We start from the raw sequence: 26,065 nt of genomic DNA, 5'->3' as shown, positions 1-26,065 counted from the left end.
CTGTTTTTAGTCAGAACTGTAAAATGTGATCAAGATCAGAATTTTGCTTTTACCGTGCACTAAAGAGAGATTTCAGGTATATGCAAAATAAAGTGTTTGAGTCCTGACTAACATATGCTTATGTGAACCACACCTGAAAAAGCGACTAAATATAGAAGACTACATTTAATTAAGAGCACAGCAGGAACTTTTGAAACAGTTCAGTGATGTTTCTACGATTTTTTTTTGGAAAAGAATGATAGTGATAAGAAGCACTAGAAAAAAATTATGCCCCAATCCTGCTCATTTCCTAGAATACAGAATTAGATTTATCTATACTATTAAATAAATTTATTTATCTAGAGTTGCATTTATAACTATTCTCTATTCAGCACTGCAGAATGTCTTTCAACATTTTCTCCTTATCCAATATATTCAAAATACAAATTACTTCCTAATGAATACAGAAGTTTTTTTAAATAGTATGCATTTGATGGCAGACCAAATTAGCCAATAAATCCATTTCAATTTTTATATTCAAAGAGGGAAAGGATGTTATTCTGTTCCTGCCATAAAAGGCACATTGTTTTTTTTATAAAAAAATGCATGCAAAGTTAATTCAGACATAATATACTTGTATGTTGTCGGATATATATACCAAACTGAAACAAGTAACGCCTTTTGATAAAATTAAATGCTTTCACTCAGAGCTTTACAAATACTAATGCCTATAAATGTTCTAAAAATAATATAATTATTTTTAAAGAAAAAAAAGTATGTGACTGTATAGAGAGAGGAGAAATAACTAAAGTGCCATTTCTCCTTGGTTCCAGAAACCTGCTTCCCAATGAAAGAAAAATCAGTCACATGAAGTAACTGAATATCTTTCTTACACGTATGCAAGAAACAGATTAATTTAAAAGAAAGAAGGTCGTTTTTCAAGAAGCACGTCCATTGCTTCTCAATGTACGATGTATACCAAGAAGCGCAGGCTTTAATCAGTTTACTTCTAAACCAGGTGGCACACATGCCACACCATCCCTTCTGTTCTCCAATTCCCCAGTCTTGTGGTGGGGATCTAACAGGCAGACTCTTTATTTTCTGACTTGCTCAAGAAGTTTTGCCATGATAAAAACACCTGCTCGTACTAGAGGACTGTCTCAGCCCAACACAGAAGTAAAATACAACAGTGGTGCACATGCAGCAGGTTATATATAACACTAGAAATTGTTACAGAAAGTAAATTCACTTTCTGCTGTGTAGCACCGTTACACATGCTGACTGTCTTTCAGCAGAACCATGCTGAATCAAAACAAATGTATGAAAATATAACCTCACATACTGACAAAAAGAACCTGGAGGAGAAATAATGACCACAATTTCCTCTAAAATAAACAAACACTCCTGATGTTTTCTTTTTGTTTTCCTGTTATTTTCTGTTATTTTTAGATTGCCACATTGTCATGACCTACTGTCAAAATAAGATTCTAAAAAACTCAAAAAAACTCCAAAACCAAAACAATCAAACAAACTCCCCCAACCCAAAACTGATAAAATCATCAAATGCAACATCTTAGAGTAAGTGTTTGGAAAGTTCCAAAAATGAAAAATTATGCAACACTTTTTGTTTTTCTATCAAAATTATGTTGCAGGAAAGACACAAATTATCTCATCTTTCAAAACATTTTGCGAAGACCAAGGTCACTATTCATTACTGAACAATGATTATGATGACACCAAGCTAACAAGTTATAATTCATGACATTTATAATGGCCCACTATAGTTAAACAAATATTAAACAAAATGACTGATCAAAATAATATTTTGCAAATGCAAGCTGACATATAAACAGAATGATTAATTATTAGACTACTAATGAAGTACAATTTGAATTAATCATTTTTACATTTCAAATTATTTATGAGTCAGAGTAAGAGCTGTATACCAAGACTACTCCAAATACTTTGTTAGCAACAAACACAAGCCAAATCAAACACAAAAATAAGGAAAAGGAGAAGTTCTATAACTACAACCTTTCTCTATCATTTTAAAGAAAAGTGTTCAGTTTCAAATTTCCCTATCTCTGAAACAAAACAGAAATCAAGCCAATTGTTACATGCCAATGCATTTTAGAGTCACGAAAATACCACAAGGAGAAAAAAATTATTAAGATAATTTTGCTGAAGAGGGAGATGACAGACAATGGAATGGATCACACCAGTAAGTCAGATAAAACACAGCATGAAATGTGAATAGGAAGATAGCAGTCAAAACTGAAAAGAAAAACATTAAAAATAAAAACCATAATTTCATTATGGCAAAATTAGTGTAACTTATCATCTCACCTAAGCATTAGAGATTTAATCAAACAAAAATATTAGACTAAAATTTAAAAAAATTTCATTTTCCTAGATTTTTCAGTAAGTATATAGCATATGCTCCTAAATGTTTCAGAGTATAGTCCCGTAACAGCTGGGAAAGGGAGAAGAAAATCTTTTGCAAGTACTTTACAGCCTGACACTTTTTTTCTCAAGAAGAAAGCTAAAGATTTTCTCTAAGCAGAACCGAAGGAAATGGTTTTGGTGGTGCAGCAGCATATGCTCACTTGAAGAACAAAATATCTTTTTGGAAAAAAAGTTAAATCAATTTCTAGGGAGGCCTGCAAGAAAAAAAAAAATCAAACCCCAAACAAACAAAAAAAACCCCCACCACCAAAACTTTGTCTTCACACAGTACCTTCTTCTGAGTTCAAATGACTACTTTTGTATTATGTGATCTGCTTCAAAGCTCTGTAAATTAGCTCAAGCTCAACAGCAACAACAAAATTAAAACAGGAGCTTACCTGACTATCATTTTAGATAATTTCTTACAAATACCGCCCAGCTAAAACTTTTCACCCACCAGGGTAATATATCGGTTCCTAGAAATTCTTTCTCACAATGTATATGCTATCTATTTAAAAGATAAAGAATCAGTATCTAATTTTTCTTAAGGATGATTCTGATGGGCCCTTTGAAATGAGACAAAGCTTGCTTTACTGTTAGGCAAAAGACTGAAAAATGACTAGCATAAAAACAAGTTCTGTAAATTACATAAACCAACTGCAAATAACGAAAACTACGTCCACAGCCATACTTATCTAATATTAGATCAAGCAGCTCTAAAGATTTTTATCCTGAACAAATCAGAACAATAGAATTTTGACTACACTACTTTACACAGCAAAATAAATTACCACTGTTCTACCACATTGAAAGTCTAGATGTAATAAAAAAGTAGCTAATTAACCCATTTATCACAAATACCAAACAGGCCAATGGTTTTTGTAATTATCAAGACAATTCAATTTTTGCTTTAGTGTGCAGGCTTGTTTGCCCAACTCAATTGCAGATCATCAAAATTACTTACAATACACTGTCTAGCAAAGCATGACAAAATTAGTCTGCTACAACCAATTAATTGAACTTAATAAAGCTTTTAAATTATTTTTGTTTATTACCATTCCTTTGGGGTTAATGATGTAGTCCTTTTTGGCTAGGAGGAATAATTAATATTTTTTAAAAGAAAATTAGATTTTCAGTGTGTTAAGATAGACCAACAACTCTCCCTAATGGGTAAATAGTAAGTTATTCTTCAAAACCAATACTTAAAACATTAATTTATTTCTCTAATAAAACCTTCTGCTTACATACAGTTGTGTGCATATATACAGACAGCTTATAGTCAAGATCACATATTATTAAGGATGATTGCCAAATTACTTCTCAACAAATATGTACTAATTAAAATTAATATTAATAAATAAATCCCTGTTGTGTTTCTTAATAGAAAGCAATCTGACCATCATTCTGTGAATATAGTTCTATAAAGTTTCATGCCACACTACTTTATTGCAGTTGATTAGCCATAGTCAAAAATAGCTGATAAGTTAATTGCTTTATAACAATGTCAATGCAATTAACATTCAGATATTCAAATGAAGTCATGGCGTGTTCATCCAAATGAATTAATGCTTAGAAGTTCTAATGAAATTGCTCATCTCCTTTCTACTTTCTTAATAGAAAGAAAACAATGTATTTACTGCTTTGAAAACTTTTTTAATTGTTCACTAACGTCAGGAAAAAAACCCTATTCTCTACACATTAACATACACATTTCCACCTGAAGAATTTATATTCTATTTTTAGAATGAGTAAGGTAGCTGTAAACATTAAGGAGCTAAGCCTAATCCCATTTAGGAGGCAACATGTATTGATTCAGAAAGAGAACTGTTATGAACATCTTCATATCTCATCTAAAATACTTCTTCAGAAGGGGGAACTGTTCAAATAGGGGTATCTTCAACAACAGCTTCTTCAATCAGTGTCCAACAGGAATTGCTGATGAGTGACTCAGTCACATTCAGCTCCATGCCCTCTGAGGAGTATATATTTGGGCAGTCACCAAAAATACGCTTTGACCAGGAATTACTTTTATAGCCTTTTAACTCTTTTTTCTGGGTTTTATGGGGACAAAACATCACCTGCCACCTCAATCTCAAAAAATCCTGCATAGTAGGAAAAATTCACTGTACTTCCTCAATTTGCTTTTATTCACTGCTCTGTCATGCTTAAACTGGATTGAAAAACACTAATAGGATCAACTTCAATAGCAAAGACCATAGCAAGCAAGCGAAGTTAAAACCAAAACCTTGTTTCTTCCTTAAGACTACATTTTTATGAGAGGCGAGAACACAATTTTACTCTGGTCAGTCATCCCAGATTATCCAGAATAAAAATATCACCCAGTATAAAAATATCATTCCTTGACAGCAGGAAGAAGGGCGTCAAAACTATATTTATGCAGCTATGACAATAATGCCGGATGCAACAACCACTGAAATACGGTAATTTCATTATTTCTAATGAAAATCTTTTCTACACTGGCTGTTTCTGAACCGTATTACGTGACCTACACTCTGAGTATACTCAGTCAGCCCACACTACATCTTCACTTTGCATATAGACACATGTCCTATATCCAGGCAGCAAGTAGACACTGATAGTTCCCCAGCCAAAAAACACCTTGAGCTTGTGCACATAGAGTTGGAACCTCCCTGCAGTATTACATGGCTGGGGCACGCACACTGCATGGAGGCACATGCTTACACACTCGTTAAAGAAATCTGAAATGAAGCTTTCACCGCAATTCCAACATGAAGAAAATCTGGGTTTAAAAGTGGCTTTGAGCCTGTACTAACGCACAGGATAGAAGTGATTTGTACTACATCTTGAACCTGTGACATACTTCACAGCAGAGGCTGATAAACAGACCAAATATCAACCAGGGCTTCCCCTTGAGAGTGCTCTTTTCTTCCTTTGCTCTGACAAAATGGTTAAATTTAACATGCTGTGCAAGGCAGTTTTTATGGACTCCTGTCCAGCCTTTGATTCACTGAACTGAACAAGCCAAGAGGATGTCACAGGGTGGCTCAGTATTCCTTGAAAGATGGTGTTATCTATACAGAAACTGTACCAGAAAGTTCTGTTAAAATTAAGAGCAGAACTATGGCCTGATTTTCTGTTGATACATAAGCTTGGGGAGCTTGAATCCCATCACCTTGACTTTTTTTTGATTCTGAATATTGACACTGAGTGACTGATAAACAACATGCCAAATGCTCTTTTTCTGGCATTCAGATCAATCCCATTCTTCAGGAACTCCTCTTGGCTCAGTTTAGTGATACAAATGATACAAATGATGACTGATGTCAGAAAAAAAGCACACTGATTTAATTATCAGTCTAGACAAAACTAAGCGTTTGATTTAACTTGACTAACCACTATGCAACTTCCAATTCTCTGTTACAACCACCTCCGCATGAACCTCTTTGGCCAGGTTCTCCATCCAATGGCAACACATACTGCACAGGTGTGGAGATGCGTTCGGCTTAATGGTATGAAGATGATAGATCAGCCGATGGATATGAGTGAGAAAAGACATTTTACCTTTTTATTACATTCATGCGTCTCCTTTCATCTGTGCATCAGGATCAGTACCAGGTTAAAAATAGTGTGTTGTGGGTTATTTGAAAGCTATCCTAATAGCTACGACTCATTTTTGAGATGCTCTAAGGTAACATCATGACATCAACATTTCTATGAAGTTAAAACTACAGATTTTAAGTCCCTTATGTTATGCACTAAAAACACAGGAAAAAGGAAATTGCTCTCCCCAAATGCAGAACGAGGACAAACTCTATTTGAAAAAAACATCAATACATGGCCTCTTCACCAAAAACTATCATGAATATCTCTTACACAATAAGCTCAGGAGGACAGACAGATATCACAACTTCATGACTAGTTTTGATTAAAAAAAAATAAAAATAGATCTTAGAAAGTAACTCTCTGCTGCTGCTCGCTGTGAAGAATTTTTAAAGTGTTATTTTTATAGTGGGTAATTCTCTTATGAATCAAAATTAATAAGTAGAAAATATTGTATTTAAAATATTCTCAGATAAAAGTTAATAACATACAGTTTACTTCTTTGTTAGCAAACCTTGAAAGTTTCTCACCTTGCTTAAGAGAGTCCTCAAAACCAAGAATTTTTGTGTTAATATTCAACTAATGCTGCAATGTTTCTTATGTTGCATAAAATTGCTGGCAAGTACACTTCAGAATGCATTCAGCCTGCCTATGAGAACTGACAGGTATGCATTTTAGATAAAAAATTAACATTTCATTGGGGGGGCTAGGGAGAAAAGGGGAGGGAGAGGGTGTGACTATAACACCTCAAAATATAACAATACATTAGAGGAATGATTTACATTCATTCACAGTGCCAGCCCTGGATATGGAGAAATAAGAGTAACATGATGAATAAAAATTCAGCTGACTCTAGTGCGGTTTAGTCTTATTTACTAACAGACACCAAAGAAAGCATACAAGAAAATGATTCTCAACACCGTTATATTAGGGACAAGTCAAATGGAGTTTGTTGATTGCAATCTGGTCCACAGCAGTCCATTCAGTAAAAAAACCTGCAGAGCTTAGCAGGGTGACTGACAAAAATACCATTCATCACCTGGAGCCAGTCAGCTATTGTAGCTGCAGTACACAGTAAATTTCCCCAATTTTTTTTTTTTTTAGTGACATTGTTTGTACAGAATAAATATATATAGATGTATTTACAGCTGTATAGCTGCTTTCCTGCAGTCCTTACACAGCAATTCTACTTCTGTTCAGAAGCCACTGTTAAATCTACGTATTAGGAACTGGTCTGCAGTATCTACTGAACAAGCCTCCTCTTCAGATTAACTTTCCATTCAGAGTGGATTCTGACACACAAATCCAGTATTGGTTATTTTTCAGATTCACACTGAGATGTAGCTTTCCTGGCTCTAATCCACAATGTCCCAGCACCTTCTGAAAACCAGATGAGTGAAAGAACTTTCATGAAATAAGAAAAAGCAGAATTAAATTACTCCTGCTGGTGAAAATTTTAACAACTCAGTTTGTAACTTAAAAATATAACTTCATTATAATTTTATAACAGAAATATCCTGTTAAGATCACCTAACTACTGCTTTATTTGTATACTATTAAATGTTATAGTTTATTGCTTGAAATATTGACTCTTATTTACAGAATTTTTCAATAAATCCCATCTAGGATAACTGTGTTATCAGCTGCTGTCTGTTATCTTCAGTAAAACAATTCTACTGTTTTTCACCAGCTACTCAGAATGTTGTATTATGGGCTATTCCTTATCACTGAAATAACCCAAAATGATGCATCATAGTATGATTCATCAAGGATAGAGTAATAAACAAGCCGACTTTAAGGGAACCCAGTTTTTAGAAAACCGATTCAAAGAATGGAAGTTAAGTGTACCAAGAAATGCTGATTTCAAAACTAAATACTTCTTCATTCAAATGAGGGAAGAACAATTTCTAGAAAAAAAAAGTTTCTCAATTATGTTACCCATACAATTTAACTACAAAAGAAGACTTTGTATTGTTATTTTTCAAACATTTGACAAATGATTCCACACTCGTCACGGCAGAAAATATCACGGCAATTATATGAAATAGTTTTCCAGTGAAGAACATTTTAGAAGTAAAACACTGAACTATGTTTCTACTGGTTTTGTATTATAGCTTCTCAAATCCTTCCTCAATCAGTCATAACAGCTTAGCTTGATTAAACTTTGTGTTATCTGTAGAAAGTTGCCATTGCTATTATGTCAATGTATTTTGCCAGAGCCCTGGCCCTGGTCAGACAGAATGACTTGAAAGAATCCCCAGTAACTGACCACAGTCCTTCTGTCTTGGCACTGTTTCTTTCCACCAACCCTCCTTCACACACCAGTCTCAAAATATAAATTTCAGGAAAAAGCACAGAATCTGCTTGCCTACCCCCCACCCGCCAAGGAGGAGGGAAGTAAAGGAGGATTCTATTTGCTGTAATTCCAGACATTTGAAAATTAATCTTGCACTTGAAAAACCCTCTGGTTACTGAATTTTATGGAGACGGCTAAAAATCAAGGTATATTGACATCTTTTGTACCAGATTCTTCACCTGTATTTTACTGTTCTCTTAGTGAAAAAGTCCAGGTGATTTCAAATGGTCAAGACATGAAATAGCCCCAGTTCACAGATTTTTATTCATATTGTGAAAGTTAACAGAGAAAATTAAAATCTCTTAAAAGCTTGAAATAATTGTTTATACAGACTAAGGGTTGCTAGTTCCTCTTTTCCAAAGTTTCTCATGCATATGCTACCCTACATCAGAAATGGAAACTGTGAGCAAAAAGGTAGCAATTATCCCTTCAACACTGTAACAGGCACTTTAAAGGAGTGTGATTCATGACCTAACTGACACTCCGTGCAGAAGACTGCACATGTCACCGCTTCTGTTGTTCAGGTTTTGGGGAACGGTACGACAGCAGTTCACACAGAAGTAGAAAAATAATTTGCCTTTTTTTTTTTCTCCCCTAAACTGGAAAGCAAGGTCTTTCATAGAAATTGAGCTGATAGAGAATTTCTGCTAGTGTTGGATGCAGCTGCTACGTTGACAGGGCACATCTAACTCTACCCTTTGTCATGTTACTGGCAGCACAGCCTCAAGGCAATGCTAACAAAGGAGCTCCTGCCATATTGACTCTATAATGAATATATCCCATGGTTCTCTACAGTGCAGCAGGATAAGATTAAATGCCTACAATAAAAATTTTAAATGCAGACTTCCATAGTTATGATGGAGATGATGCTGCCTACATTTCAACCAGCAGACCATGACCGGACACCTTTAGAGCTTCCACTGTAATCCATTATATCACCAAAACATCTAAAGGCATAAAATTGGTTCTTAACGTTGGAAATCAAGCTGCTTATTCATATCACATTCACTGCTTTTCTTTAAACACCATCTGTCAGTTCTTGGATTAGGGTGGAAACTGTCTGCCTTCCTTGGTATACTTGAAGGGCCTGCATCTACAGAGAAAAGCTTAAGAGCCTAACCATAAAGACTATGGTACTCAGAACAATAAACATCAATCTTATTTTTTAAATATGATAAGAGAAATCTAGCTCTAGAGCTTTGAGTATTTGAGATAAAAAACCATGACAATTTCAATGATCACACTTTAACAAGAAAACCATGAGCACAAATTATTCGGGGGGTTAGTTTGCAACATACTCATCAAAATTTTTGCAAAGTTTAAGAAAAGTCCTTGTGCAAGTGAGTTGCTGGCTTGTACTAAGCATAATGAGATATAATTTAAATAATTTGTTTCTTCCATTACAATGATGTGTATCAATGAGACACACTATAGATACAAGCAACATTTAAGTTCTCAATCAATAATGTGCTCTTATTTTATTGCCTTTCATTAGATATAAACAGTCACCTGAGTTGTTATAAAATAAGAAATTACGGAAGCTTAAACCCAAAGCAACTTCAATTATCCCTTTATTTCAGGCGTTTGAAGTGCTTAGTTATTCCTTCAGATTCTATTAAGCCATTATTGCTGTTTTATTGCCAGTAAAACAGTATGTTTTCAAGTGTTTATAATAAGATGCCAAAGGGACATCTGTATGTGGAACAAGCTGTTTGGTGTTTCCCCAAGAGATTTGTCAGTTATGCTGAGTTCAACAAAAATCATATATCTGTATATAGAAATGTTTGTGCAAGTACACTACACTGTACTGTATTCATATTTCATATTTATAAATATTCATTTGGGACATTTCCATGCAAATGTCATTAACAATGGTCTGTCTTCTGTAAATAAGCTTTTAAAGTACAAATCACATTTGGTGGGTTATTACAGCTTCTAAAAGCAAAGACATCTCAAGGATTCTTCACTTCTTAAAGGCAAAACCACATTTAAATGCCTACATTTATTGGTTAAAACCTTGCTACTAGGTACACCTGCTTCAGGCTTTGATGGAGTCCCATCACACAGTCATTTTCCTAATCCACTTGTTTTCTGCTAGCCAGATAACTACTTCTCCAAAACGCTTCAGGACAAAGGCAAGAAATAATGAATCTGACCAGTGTATCTATCCTCAAATGATTTATGCAGTACTGGGGGGGTGGGTGTTTCTGTTCCGTAAGCTAGACTCCGAGGATTAACAATGACTTTCATTCTTAATGAAATCAAGACAGACAGATGACAGAGATATGTTATTGGGTATTGCAGAGATTCCAAGTCTCTTCTACATATTCAGGGATATGGAGCATGACATATACCACAGCTCCATAAGGTATATAAAGAAACATTCAAGACAGCTGTCTACATTGGTGCTTATTTTGATGGAATTTTTAAGTTGGCCTTTTAAGAAAGTTAATTTTCAACATGGATTATGTGGTTCCTTGTTTATACTCAAACATTCATTCCAACTAACCAAACCTTTCTTCTTGAAAAGATGAGAAAGAGGTTTTGCTATTATTTCCACAAATTGGTTCATGCCCTGCCACAATGAAACAATTATTTATTCATCTCACATTTCTGACTGACACCGCTGTTTTATTACTCAGTGTGTGAAATCAGTACATGATCAACCAAGCCTGGTGCTGCACTCCCAGACCCTTTTTTCCCTTTCCCTCCTCGCCCTTCACTTTTTCTGGTGTTCCCCCCTACCCTTTTTCAGCACTGTGCCACAGACAGAGCTACAATAACTTAATGTTTGAATGGGGAAGAAACATTGAGTTTTGATATTCTTGCCTCATGTATCTGACATTCCAGATTATTTTGCTCAGTGTGCTCTCAGAAAGTTGAATAAATATGAACACAACTACAACCCCCAAAAATCACAATATTTTCTTTTAACAGGAATCTTTATCTTGTAAGGGTTTTCTTTAACCTTGCATTTCTATGAAATAGAGACATTCTAAAAGAACTTTCAGTAGGTAACATATATAACAGAAGCCTTGCCGATGCCCTAACACTATAAATTTGATGAATGTCACCATTTGCTTTCCATGTACTCAAAGAAGCTCTAATAAACTAACCTTGGGAGAAAAAAAAAATCAGAAAAGTGCAGAGAAATAGTATTTCAACATGGAAAAAGTACTGAAGAGTCACAGCATACTACCACAATCCTCCCTTTCAAATGAACCTAGACAAGTTTAATGGAAAAATGCTTCCAGCATACTTGAATAAAAATCCTATTTATTCTGCCTCAGAGTTTTGTAAAAGTTTACTCATGATCATTAAACAGAAGCATTTAAGGAGATAACAGGCTACTACTACATCACAGAGGAATACATCTTGATGGTTATAAGGGAATAAGTCTTCCCTGCTCTCTGGTGAAAAAAACTATCAAGTTGCCAGTAATAGAAATTAATAAAACACTAACAATTTGGGGATTTCCTATTAAAAAAGCCTGAGAGTTTCCTAAAAATATGTCCTGGGAACAACAACAACAACAACAAAACCCCCCAAAGACAACAATGTATATTTAAATGTAAAACAGAGCCAGATAAAATGTAAACACAAGGAACAAATTTATCAGTTTATTACTTCTGGATGTTTAGAGTTTATCTTGGTTAAACACATTTAACGTTGACATTAACTAGAAATCCAGAGCAGTAACCAGATTATACTAGGTGATGAACTGGAGAAACCATATTCACGTGGCATATTCACAGCTGTTTACTTCAGCTAAGAATAAACAAGCTCTCTTTAGACAATATGGCAGTCACATGGAGTTTATCCAAGAATTTTTGTCCCAGCAATATTTTGGTTTTACCTCATCTTTCCCATACATGCAGAAGCAGCGGGATCCACCAATGTGCAGTAATAAATCAGTGTAAGGATTCTGCATGTTCCACTCACTTCTAGGATGGCTTTTGCTGTTGCTGTTGGTTTTATTTACATAATTAATTAACTACCAAACCAGTTCTAACATAATAACAAACACTTGTTAGTTCCAAATATTTGCCAAAAATCAAGTATTTGAATCACGCAAACTATGGCTTACTATATAGTCACTGTTCCTAGAGAAAGTGAAATGTCTACTGAGTCACTCTCATTTTGATTATAATTGGGAATAGAAGTACAGTGTCTCTTTTGTCTAATTACTTATTTGAGTAATTGCCTTTAAGATAGCATAATGATTCACTGCCTGTTTCCATAACAAAATTATTTGTGCTAACAGCCAGCAAACTTTGTGATTTATGAACATCTGTCCTCATATGCGCACAAAAAAAAGTGATGCAAAATTACCATTGCATGCTCTGCCAATGGAAAAAATGAAATCTTAACAGGTTAAGAAAACAGCACAACATGCTGTTGTGTTTCAATAGTAATCATTTTGGCTAGGATTACTTTTGAATACTTCAAAATGCTTGACTGGCTGTGGCAGTTCTGTCTGCCTTCTACTTCTGACTTTAATTGTTATGTAAAGATATACATATTTATAGCCAGGATTTTCAAAAATAGCTAAGCAATGACACTAAATGGAAGAACTTCAAAGGAATTTTGTTTTCGGAGAGGGGATGCTAATAAATTTCTAACATGCATAATATATATATAATAAAAGCCAATAGTAAAGCATAAAATATTTTGCATAGCTCGCTGAAGTTTTCCAAAATTTTCATTATGCATCATAGCATCAAGACACAAGAGAACCTCATTAGACAAAGTGGTTTCTGTAAAAATCCCTCATTTCTAGGCAAAATTTAGAGAGCTATATTTATATGAACACTTTATTATTTATTAACTATTACATTCTTGCCTCAAGCAAACTGGCCCCTGACTGACCATGCTGTTCATTGGTTAGCACGCTCCTTCAGGTACTTCACACTGACCTCTTGAGCCTTTGCACTTTAGTCACCAATGTCCTAGATGAATACTCTGACCACCAAACCAGCAGCTATTGAATGACTGGTCTGTAGAAGTCGTTACATGCTATTTCATAGCACTTAAATATTTGTTCAGAGAAACTAACTGATTTTTTTCTCTGGCTGAAGACAGATACACAGGAAATAGAAAAGGCCATAACAACTCAGTGAGAAAAAAGCAGTATGGAAAAACTTGCTAAGTTCTTTAACACTTCATACAATACAGCATGATCTTGTCCGTACTGCCTACTGTAGTCCTGTAACAGGAGAAAAGGGGAAGACACTAGGAAAACTGCGTGTAACAACTGTACATGCACTTTTCTTTATTAATTATATAATTTGGATTATTAGACTTTAAAAGCATTATTCGGACCAACAACAAGAACTCAAGAACTCAAGTCTGTATATATGGGGTGTTCCATTTTCTCCATTAAATTTTACAGTTAAGATCATAGGAACAGCCCCTTGACCACAGTTTTACTCAATCCATCCTCGAGCATTTTCTTTGAGAGCACGTGCAGGAAAAGGTACAGTCATGCCAAGCAATCTGCTGACAGGTAAGCACTGTAGCCAGTCATGGGCCATCTTGAAGCCGTGCCTCAACTTGTCCAGCTTATGAATGGTGATGTCTCTTCCATGAATATTGCATTGAAATGAGCTTTTTCTAATAGAACATTTATGGAAAATGTTTTCCCTAAATTTCTGAGGGCTTTTTTTATTGCTTAGAATTGAAACCTCAGCTTTAAAGAACTGTTTTTGCAAAGAAACCTTTTAGAAGAGAAACGCATAAACAGTATCTTGCGGTAAAAAGTGTCGAGACTAAAAACTTAGTAATTATGCAACTCATCTTTCTCATCTAAAACCTGAGATAGGTTGTAATGTTCTTTACATAGTTTCATAGCCTCTTATGATTCAAAGTCTCCAATACTATATTACACCTATAAAAGTGTATAGCATAAAATTGCTTTATAAGGTCAGACACCGATTCATGCCCTAACATGTCATTAAAAAAACTGTTATTGTACACACGAAATGGCAATTTTTCAAATATGGGAAGAATGATGCAAAATAAAAGTTGTATTTTAGTGCTGCTCTCCAATAATACAGCATTGATAAGCAATGCTTGACCACGGAAACTAGAATGGATCATTCCCAGAAGAGTCATGGTTATTCAGGCATGATCTATAAAAAGACTTTCCACCGAGACCCAGAGATCAGCCCTAGAAACTAATCTTACACTGGACTTAAACCTACGTCGTGGTAGCAGTATCAGTTTGAATCAAAAAGAGGTGAGCCTAAGTTACATGGCTGACAACAACAGAGCTACATTGCAGATCCAGTGCACAGCTACAAAGAAAACCTCAATTCTACAATCACAGAGGTTACACATACCAAAATCTGATGTAGACAAATCTCTGCTCCTGTTTACCAATAGCTCATATTGTCTCTTAGCTGTCTGTAAATAACTCCATAGGTTTTCTTCATTAAGATGAGTTGGGAGACACTATCGATGAGAATTCTACAGCTCCATGAATTTCTTTAGGTGTTTGCATCTTCTTAGTTAAATATGATCTACCATGAAATGAGGATACTTCCTGAATATAGTTTCCCGTAACATTTTTAGAATTTAAGACCAGATTTCCCTTTACAACAAAAGTTAAATACGTGAGAAATTTTTACAATTCCTGGCTATTACTGTTTGTAGAGAAAACCATAGGGAACAACAAAGACAATGTATCGAACACTGGTGAAATTACAATTACACACAACTACAGCAGCCCAAATTGCACAAAGTGCAAAAAAGCCCAAGTTAAAAAGCACAAATGCGCAACAACACAGAGAATAAAGGTTTCAGATTACTTGCCTTATAAGAAGAATAATCTATTTCAATGAAATAAGAATTAAGCAATTATTTTAATAAAGAAGTGTCACCTCTGGCATGGGTAAAAATGACAACACAAAACATGTAGTCTTCAGCTTTGTGGGAACAATCATTGCAGTAAACTGATGTATAAGTAATCCACCACTCTAATGAGCTGTAAACATAACAGCAGATAGTAAGTTTCTAGTAGCTAATAACATTTTAAGTGATACAATTAAAATAAAAATGTAAGGAAAAACATCTTGCACTGATGTGCATGTATTCTGTCACAAATGATTTTGTTAGATAAGTAAACCTATGGAACCATCAACCAGTCTGCATAGCTTCAGGAAAGTAAAGAAAAATATGTCTATTTAAGCAATTCAGTCATATTTTATTTCCCAAAGGAATCACTAATCATAATACCTAGAGAGAAATAATTAAAAAAAAAAAACCAAAACACAACAACCTAACACTCTGTACATTTAATTTCCTGTTTGTGGAATTATAAAACCTCAACTATCTGTGATATATTTGGGCCTAATTAAGATTAGGCACCTGTGTAAAGTTAGGGACTTGCTGAAATTAAGGCTATAAATTCTTCAGGACAGAAGAGTTCACAGATTCAACATACTGGCAATCTTTGACATCCAAAAATAACAAAAAAACCCCAACCAACCTCTAGGAATAAACCTTATCAGATCATATAATCTTTCTTTGTTTCTGTGTAATTCTTGGATGACTTGGTCTAGATTCCTCACAGCAACAGGTAGAAGTGATTATCAATAGAAACAAAATCTAACCTTGGCAAGCAATACTAATAGTGGAAGAAATGTTGGCCTCTTAAGAGTTCCATGTCTCACTTCCTATTCTAGGGTATTTCTGCAACAAAGGGATTTTACATAAAGAGCTAGGCATCTGGAAGGATACAGAATTTCAGTGTTCATGTTTGGAGGCATGCATCACCAAGCCTACAGTGATGATGATCTCTCAAAAGTTTGAAAGATCAGAGTTACACTGAAGTAACGTCAAAATTTCGGTTTCACTCCACAGGATTGCAGATGTTCAGCCTGTTCCTGACATCTCAAAAGTCAATCATAGAGTGCTATAATTGTCAAAAACAGAAAAATCTTTTAAGTATCTTGAGATTACCTGGTGCTGCTGTGTTCTAATCTTTGTCATCCTTGGTTCTGCTTAAGTTGTTTGAAAGCAAGATGTTTTTATTAATTTCTTCACTAGAATATGCATGTACTAACTATTTTGAGTCAACACAAGGCTGAATAAAGTAGATAGCAGTGAAACTATTAAGAAAGTTAAGAAATTATATTAATATAAAGTTTTATTCCACTAGCAATTTCAATGCTATAGTCCTATCAACTTTCCTAAACTATAATATTATTGCAATTCATCTAGTATTAACGATTACATACTGCCAGCATGTGGCCTGTACATAATTCATGCTTAATTAATGCCTCACAATTTCTGTTGCCCTGAAGAACAGCTCTAAAGAACATTCCTAGAAGACAGAAGTATTGTAATTCAAGAACTCACATAAGATTGTTGTAACTCTTATGCAGACCAATTACACTAAAGAAAAAAAAAGTTATCTCGAACACCATATTGTAGCATAAAAAAATTAGCTTTCTAAAATTTTAATGTAATAAATGAAGATTTTTCTAAAGGGAAAAAGTAAGCCTTGGCATCCAAGTGTTTGCAGTGCATAACCAAAGTTACCTTCTGTACATTGCATTTTTAATATATATTTGTAACACTGATTATGCAAAAGGAGTGTTTTACACCCTTCAGAATGTTATTTTTAAGGTAATATGCTGAAATGGCATCCATTCTTCCCAAATCTGGTTGTAATTCAGAAAACACAAAATTGAGGGCTTACTCAGTTGAAGGTAGTCTGAGAAAGGAGGGAAAGAATAACACATCTTCAGTTTGGCTGTCCTCACATTCCAAAGTAAGGACACCAAACATCACTTTAGCTGGCCTTTATCTCAATTTATTATCAGAGGCAATCGTTCCAATTCAACTGTGGACTGCTAAAGGCATCTCTAACTTCATTACCTAGATATAAAATACAGCTAAACATTTGAACTGATAAACAGCAACTTCATTAGGTTACTTTCCTCTGTGATTTTCCTAATGTGAGAAAAGCTAGACCTCCACTGGCATTACAGATACCTAAATTCTTATGATTTAAAAAATAAAATACCATTTTATTTTACTTTGTGCTCAATGAATATATTTTCTCATCTAATGCCAAAAGATGTCCAGTAAGACTGGAAAAGATCATTGCAGAAAAATCCATGTCAAGATACTACCTAAACAAGACATCTAGCTCAAGAGCTTTAAATTGAAAGTAATTGCAGGCTGGAAGAATATTTAAAGGAAGATTTGCATATGCTTCACCCCTTTTTCCTTCTCTTCCATTTGCCCAGGGCCACATTCAAGACAGGGCACTAGCTAGACAGACCTTTGGTCTCAGCCATTATGACTATTCCTATGTTCTAGACTTTTCTTTATTCAAATCAAAGAGCAAATAAAAGATTTAGATCAGGAATGGCCAGGCCTTGAACTCCAGCTGCCAACACAACCAAGTCAGCTACATGAATCTGGAGCAGTAATTTCCTGCTCAAACAAGCTATAGACTGGAGGACTCCCAAGGACATCACAAATCACAGGATTAGTGGTTGGAAAGGACCCTGAAAATCATCTAGTCCAGCCTACAGCTCAAAAATGGGCTAAAGCCACAATCTAGCTCTAAGTAAAACATCCTGCAACTTATTTCTGCAAAGCCGTAGTATCAAATGCAATCTAGTATTTCACAGATACGAAATCACACGAGGTCATCTTTGAAAATGAGTATGAATTGATAGATACAATAGTCATCATATAGGAAATGGCTATTGTATTATACGAAAAATATGATATGAAATGAAAATTTGAAATAGGTAAGAACTAAACATTTTTATTAAAGGAGAATCAATGCAACTTAAGTATTAAATCACTGTCATTGTTTCGGTGCTGATTTTTCTAGCAAAAGAAATGGTTGTATTAGAAGCAAATCTTAGGAAAACTGTTTCAATGTGATGATTGTGCTGCTGAAGGAAAAGAATAAAATGGTCCTTGCAATGGCCTGCTGGTGAAAGAAATATAAAGCATAATTTGTTTCTCATAAAATTTTTGTCTTTCAAAATTCAGGTGTAATGGGAATCTTAGAGACACTTTTAAAACAGGGGTACACAAAGGTCTGATTCACAGGATGGGAAATACTCTGATCATATGGGCCAAATGATTGTCGGATGTATATCCAAATAGCCAGAAGTAAATACAATGTTTGAGAAGCAAACCCAAGTTCTCAGATTCAGTGAACTCATTATGAGATCTGCAGCACAGGTAGACTGATTTCTTGTAGCATGGACCTAAATAAATATCCTTGCATGCTTTTCTCTGAGGAAAAAACAAACCAAAAAGAACAGGTCAATGTCAGTCTTCCTGTCTCACAGATCTCATTATGAGTTTATGTATGTGAGTATTAGATGGATGTGTCTGAGAAAACTGAGCAATCTAACACACACATAAAGTTATCAAAATGTGTAAATGTTTGCAGAAAAAAATATCATTATTCTAGCATCATTAAACTGTTGTACTATTTGATACAATTTCCTTTTCCTATCCTTCCTAATTTAGTATGAACTGTACTCTCTCCAACCAGAAAAGATTCCCTGTAAAGTTAAAGGTCCTGTTTTTTTATCTCATATTCTCAATCAAAGTAGGAAGTATCCACTGAATAATTACACACACACACTCCATTTGTAAAACACTGATGACAGTCTATTTCCACATAAAATGTATTCCTGACTGGTGCCACTTTTTCACAATTCCTGGTTTATTTTTGGTATTAGATATACCAGAGTAACCAACTGCCAAGTAAATCATAGCTTGTCAGGGCCATAAGCAATAAATCTTAATTTTACTGTTGGGTTTTTTTTTTTCTTTCTCACCTTAACAGAGAAATATCAACTCACTGAAATTTATTATCCAGAAATCCTTGCCTATTGAAGACACTTTAGCAAAAAAGCCAACAGAAAGGAAACAAAAAAGACAACCAGTGTTTGTCAAACAGTTTTTCAAACCCTTTATCATAGTAAGGTCAGTACCAGTGAAGATATATACCCCATTTGTATGTTTTCTTATTTAGAAAGCTTGAAATCCATTTATATCAATACACAGAGCCAGTTTCCATAAAGTAAGAACTAACGGACCATGACAGTAGTCTTAATCTCAGTATTTCTCAAATGGGAAGCATTCACAAGTCAATAGTATTAATTTCATAGAAAACACTGTGATTAACACAGACTAAAAATTTGTCAACATTTCTGTGCTTCAGTATGAGAATGTTCTCTAGTGCTTTTTTTTTTTCCTCATTTCCATGTCATATTTTGAGTTTACATTACTAAAACAAGAAAACTTTACAACACAACACACCACACCAAGAAAGCACAATATATAATTGGAAAATGAACATCACAAATGAGACACTTTTCGAAGAGTTGTAAAATACAGCCAGGTAGTACTGAGTCATTTTAAACTAGAATAGACACAAGTAGGTCTGCAGGATACACAGAGAACAAATCATGTACTATAAATTACTTGAAAGTCCTCTGCTATTCTAACCGGGGTAAAATTTCACCAAGACACTGCTATATGGATTTTTCTGTAATGAACAGTCTCAAGGTTAGCCTCCATCTGACCACCCAGAGCACTTCAACAAGTTCATAGACTTAAGGTGGGCAAGCTGCTAGTGGTTAGACACCAGGGAGTATATATCCATAGAGACAGAAGCACTGAAGATCTAATCAGACATGGAAGAATGTTTCTCTTAGAACTCCCATTTGCATTTTCAAATAATTTTACACATGATGAGTCTACAGCCCCTGCAGGTTAGCATTTTATACTTAATGGACTAAGAATTTAGGGCACCCCAAGGGCTTATAATTAAGGTTAATAAGGTCTATGGTCCGCTCCAGCCCATCTCCTTCGAGGTAAATAACCGCGCTCATACTGTTTTATATTACATTTTCCATTTCATTGATAAAATTAGCATCTTATAATCTAGGTAAACATCCCCTTAAACCTGCGGGTTTTGCTAGCCGTGCTTGTATTACTTCAAAACCTAGACTTCCACCAATGAAAACTGCTTAAGACTTTCAGACACAAATTTTAATACGTCTGTGCTATAACAAAAAGATAGTTGCTTTAGGCTGAAGGAAGTCTGTATAAAGTTGTAAACAGGTATTTGAGCTGATGTGCTAATGCAAATTAAAGATTCAATTCAATTCAGTCTTTTTTCCTTTTGTTCCTTATTACTAAGGCACCCTAAACTCTTAATATAAGGCAAACTTATTTCAGTGTCTGGAAGCTCAGTTATTATTCACAGTCATCACGTGAAGTGGTTTCTGCAGTGGGACTCTCTTTTACAAGGAAGCTCTTGCCAGATCCTTTTGAACACAGATCCCTTCCCTAGCAGTTCCTTGTGCATAGTCTACACTGGTTTTGCTATTAACCCTCCTACTTTTCTGATTGTTGTAATAACTTCCAACTGATCAAATCATCTGATGCTTATTATTTCCAAAATCTGTTTACTGAAGTTCAGAATAGTTTCATTCACTTTATTTTACGTTAGGTTTTCCTAAGAATCTTCCCTCGCAGCTCCAGCATGCTTTGCAAGGACCACGAGGGCTTTGGAAGAGAGTATTAATCTGTGCATTTCCCTGTATAATAGACTGTAATTCTTCAGGATTTTGAAAGTTACACAAGAAAAATTCAAAAGGGCTGCAAGCTCCGTCTTTACGACTTTTGCTATTACAAGCAGAAAGCCACGGGCTCTCCACTGACCTGACAGGCAGGTAGGTCTCAGGTCCTGGCTTTGTTTTTTTTGGCTGTCACCTTTGTCCGGCAGCCATACGACTCCTGGTGTAGCTCAGGCTCTGTGGGCGCTGGTTCTGGCAACAGCCTGGGTACTTGCTCCTAACAGCCAACAGCCCTTCCCGGCAGTCGAGGCTGGGCAGAGGGCATCATGCACCAGGGAACAAAGGAGAAGGAAACTGATAAGGAAACACTCACAGAGCCCCAAGCAGACCCCAAGCCGAGGAGACGCCCACCTTGCAGTCCTCTCAGCAAAGGTCTCATCTTGCCGAGCGCCGGCTGTAAACTCCCACCGGCCTCTTGGGACTTTGTGAGGCAGAGATAAACTGTCAACCCACAGCCTGCTGGTGGGGCGAGCTGACACCAGAGAAAAGGGACAGACACTAGGAATATTTTGTATAACTTTACCTACACTGTTAAAAAGCTTTTCTCTATTAATTAGATCACTTGGATCATTAGACTTCTAAAGCATTATTTGGACTAACGAGAAAAACTCTGTTCCATATCTATATATATTTTTAGATATATGTGTGTGTGTGTACTTATATAAAGACAGATATATTTATGGGGTGTTCCCTTTTTCCTCTAGTTAGATTTTGAGTTAATGAAGTGGATGATGCAGACAAATTATAATTTCTCTTTAGAAAGAATCTGATTGCAATCAAAATAATCAGAAAGCTCATTTCAGTAATTACCCTATTATTCAAGTAACACGCAAATCTATAAACTTACAATATACGATCAAGATTGTATTTGAAATGCATTTAAGCATTTGCAAAGGTTAAAGGTTAACTATGTTGTACTTGCCAAACCTGCCAGTGTAATGAGCTGGCACCATTTGAATATGGTTTACGTTATGTTATCCCCTGTTTGCAGCTTTTAAAGCACAATATTATTAGCAGATCTGTTTTACTCTAAGAAGAACACCAGGGCTAATTATATGAAAAATGTTAAATTGTTGGGGAAAAAAGTTACTGAAGTCAGCAGTTGTTCTTTTTCACACTCCCAGCACATCCCAGGATGGCATCTCTTGAGGAGCAATTAGCTTTGTCAGGGCAGCTGAATTCAAACACACAAAGATGTCGTTTTTCCATATTAAGAAACATTATTAATAAAGAAATTATAGCAAGTTGTCATAGACTACCCAATTACTGTAATAACAATCCATTTCTCCCAAAGCTCAGGGGAAGGTCTTCACAACATTAAGGTGGCAGAAGAAAACACTGTACTGTTTCTTAAAGTAAAAAGGAAGCCAAATGGCATTGCTATTATTGACTGGCTGTATGGGAGTGTTGAGCACAGATACAACAGTAATACAAAATTTATTTATACTGTGCAAAAACTGGTGTCAGATCAAAAACAGTTAGAGCTAAAGCTTTATATTTTATTCTGCATTTGAAGACACATTAATAGTAATGACTAGAACAATGACAAAATGTCCGTCACAAAGTGACATAACCAAAGTTTGTATTGTAATTATAAAATATCAATGGTGTTTCTTGGCAAGGAATAATGTCTTACCTCAGCAAATTTCCTGTAAGATTTCTAACATGTTTGCTATCTGTTTATGCAAGTGAAACTATAAAGAAGCTTAAACGTGACAAGATGCTTTTCATCTGCCCAGGTATTTCTTGCGTACTGATTCCTGTGATACCCGTCTGTCAAATACGAATTGTCTCTGATACTGTTGCCAAGTCCTTATTAAAATCACAATAATTAGAGCTATTGAAAATTCCAATAAAATAAATAATTAAGAAATGTCTTACCAGTTAATACAATGGAAGCAATTTTTAAAAAACCTGACTACCAATCTTTGCACGAATTAATTGCAGAGTCCAAAATTGTTTAAAATACTAAGCTGAGAGTTTCTTGGTACCAAGAACTCTGCAAAACTAACCCTGAAACTTAATCATAAAGAAATTATTTCCTTTCCAAATTATACAGAAATGAATGCAACTGGGTTTCTTGTTATTTTCAAGGCTACAAAGCTTCTGACAGAAGAGTGGTTTCTTTTTTACTTACACAGGTTTCAGGACAAAAGGTCACAACTAAATCAAATGACAGTGAGTGAGGAACAAAGGTGTTCAAAAGCAGGCCAGTCAAAAGGCTTTAATTTTTTTAGCATGTAGCTTAAGATGCTGTGCATCTGTTTTCCATCTGTACAGTCAGAAAAACTCATCAACTTCCCTGGAGTATTTTGAGGCCCACTGTGATTGCTCTTAAACTTCCAATTGCTTTTGAAGTTAATAGTGTTTTTTCTGGTGTTTCCCTTTTCCACTCAGAAATGGTTGAAACCCTCCAATCCAGCAGGGACACAGCATTTATGAAGTGCTGCTAGGTCTCTAGCTTATTGAACGTTCCACCTGGGACTGTGACACCGTTACTGTTAGATATTTCATCAAATGTAGCTATTTCAGCAATCTTTTTAAAAAAAAAAAAAGAAAAAAAAAAAGAAAAGCTTTCACAATGCTTGATTAAATTGTTCACAGGTATTGCATTGCAAACACAAACATTATCTATCTCCCTGCGGCTGGTGAGGCATGCAAGGAATCGAAGCATTAGCTGACATACCAAACCAATAACAAAACTGGTCAGGATTCTGGAAAACTCTGCATTAGACATTAAAATATCAGATCTTATAAATGGCAGAGTGTAAATAGCAAAAGATTATATTCACAAATTCTAGGGCCAATTTTGTTATACTGGCAGCTATTGCTACTACTATTAAACATGTGTGCATACAAACACAGACACAAACTAATTGACTGACTGAATCTAAAAATCTTTCCTTAGGAAAAGACAATTTAAAGTTCTGTAAACACAACTGAAGTGATAACCAGTCAGGGCATTGTACTTCCATTTTAATTATCCATTGCCACATCAGAGCTTCACCACAAAATATCATAGATTAAGAGCTACGTGAAGACTATTCACACTAGAAGAGACGATGACCAAAGCTAAGCAGAGCAGGATTCCAACTCTTTTAACTAAGACTAATAGGAAGCTTTCTGATAAAGTGATTTTTGCACAAACTGGCAACTTGTTTGAGAAACCGAACAATTGTAAGGAATTTCTTGAACATTTTTAGAAAACATTTCAAACTTTTACATATTTGAATAATTTACAAATACAAAATATTATTGGAGAAACATATTGACTTTAAAAAAAATAATTCAACCAATTCAAATGAATATTTAGAGTAGCAAGGTAAGCAATGACGTTCCAGTTATAAAACAAATGTCACATAACTGGAACCCGCACAGTTTTGAAAGCTTTTTACCAAGCTTTCCCACACTTTCAGGTTTGAGGTTAATACAGCAGAAACAGGGGTCACCCTCATCCAATAATACAGATAAGCCCTTAAAGTTTCACACTGACTTCAATGGCTGCTACCTACAAGACTAAAATTAATACCACTTCCCCACTTCACTGGGGGTTAATTGTATATTTTGCTTCCATAACTTTCCCCTGCTACAGTGCTTCGTTCCAAAATATGAAAAATGAATACTGCTTGAATAGTTCTCAGCAATATACACCAGTAGCAATGACAATCTAATTAAGAACTCATTTATTTTCTTCAAAGTTTAGCGACAGTTCAACCAATATTGATCAAACTCATGCAAAGAAGAGAAAAACCTACAAGATAACAATTCCACTGGATTAAAAAATAGTTACATAATAAATACATTTCAACTTCACAAGTGATTACTGCTGCAAATAAAACTTTTATAAAAAGTTTTTTGTCTACTAATATCACTGTTATTATCATCAGGGATTCAAAGGAACTACGTATTTAGAAAAGTTAAAATATTTATGCCAAATTTCCCTCTCATCTCTGATAACATCTTAAAATGTAAACTAAATAAATGTAAACTGATAATACCATGAATATTTATATATTGCTCAGCAGGGAAAATTAATGTAAATTAAACAACTGATAATGTTGGTAATATTTGTTGGTATCCATCTTTTTCACAGATCATTCTTATGTGGCACCAGCTATGCTAGCACGAACTCCAGGAAACATTACCATTGTGCTGTCACATGTCAGTGCTTGTTTGGCATCTGCAGCCTAGATTATTTACTTGCAGGGAGCTGCAAATACAGTCACTCAGTTATAGCCTTTCATAAATAGAAGTAGCAACCATGAAGAAATTATTCTCTCTTTTGTATGCAGTAAAGCAGACAATTCCTGTTAGGGTATACATCCTTTAAGATTACAGTTAGCACAGACAAAATGATTATCTAACTCAATGTAAGTAAGAAAATAGATCTTCGGGAATGGATATTAAAAATAGAGAATTGTTAAACCAGACTCAAAACACCATGGAAACTAGCTTTTAAGAAACTCAAAGAAATGCTACAGTACTTTCCTTCAAAATTATTTATCGAATTTTTCAGAAGATCTGCATTTTAATCACTTTTGGGAACACTTGACTTTGTTATGCACTAAAGTATTGCTGATAACTTAAATCAAAGAACATATCCTTGAAGACGATAGCCAAGAATATAGCCTGAATTTCTGTTAGACATCAGTAAAATGACATTCCAGATAGGATTCACTTGATCTCTATTTAGGTTTGTAGCAACCACCATGCTAAACGAGTCACTTGCTTACTGCCCCCCTTGCTGGAGAACAAAGAGTGTGCTGAACCATGCCATATGCCACCCCTGTTTCTATAAAAAGTTGTCAGAAAGAAGGAAGATAAAACTTCACTTGTTCTAAAAGCTCATTTAGTTTTTAGAATTGTTTGAGGAGGAGAATTAGTTTCTGAGCACTCACCCACCAATTTGTCTTTTGTTGTTTTCCTCATTAAGGGTTCTTAACAGGGCAATAGGCAATGCATTTCTTCTTCATGCCCCCCATGATTTTTTGCACAAATCCAAGTATCATCCATGCAAGTTGACTCCAAAAGCTGGTCCAGAGAAGCCATTCTCTGTGCCCTGCAGTCCAAG

Source organism: Harpia harpyja, chromosome 18 (genome assembly GCF_026419915.1).
Source record: "Harpia harpyja isolate bHarHar1 chromosome 18, bHarHar1 primary haplotype, whole genome shotgun sequence".
Classification (NCBI taxonomy): Eukaryota; Metazoa; Chordata; class Aves; order Accipitriformes; family Accipitridae; genus Harpia; species Harpia harpyja.
This window is presented reverse-complemented; position numbering follows the sequence as displayed.